Below are 443 nucleotides of genomic sequence, written 5' to 3'. Positions count from 1 at the left end.
AACTTCTGTGCAGAGTACATCATGAGAAACGCTGGACTGGAAGAAACACAAGCTGGAATTAAGATTGCCGGGAGAAATATCAATAACCTCAGATATGCAGATGACACCACCCTTATGGCAGAAAGTGAAGAGGCACTCAAAAGCCTATTGATGAAAGTGAAAGAGGAGAGTGAAAAAGTTGGCTTAAAGCTCAATATTTAGAAAACAAAGATCATGGCATCTGGTCCCATCACTTCATGGCAAATAGATGGGGAAACAGTGGAAACAGTGTCAGACTTTATTTTTGGGGCTCCAAAATCACTGCAGATGGTGATTGCAGCCATGAAATTAAAAGACGCTTACTCCTTGGAAGGAAAGTTATGACCAATCTAGATAGCGTATTCAAAAGCAGAGACATTACTTTGCCAACAAAGGTCTGTCTAGTCAAGGCTATCGTTTTTCCT

General features: G+C 40.9%; 1 protein-coding gene across 6 annotated transcripts in view; it reads left to right on the top strand.

The window, feature by feature from the left end:
• Window positions 1-443, top strand: part of MEF2C (myocyte enhancer factor 2C) — a 180,480-nt gene that overhangs the window by 94,088 nt on the left and 85,949 nt on the right. The window lies entirely within an intron of this gene.

This window comes from Bison bison, unplaced genomic scaffold (assembly GCF_000754665.1).
Source record: "Bison bison bison isolate TAMUID 2011002044 unplaced genomic scaffold, Bison_UMD1.0 scf7180017864533, whole genome shotgun sequence".
NCBI lineage: Eukaryota > Metazoa > Chordata > Mammalia > Artiodactyla > Bovidae > Bison > Bison bison.
This window is presented reverse-complemented; position numbering and strand designations above follow the sequence as displayed.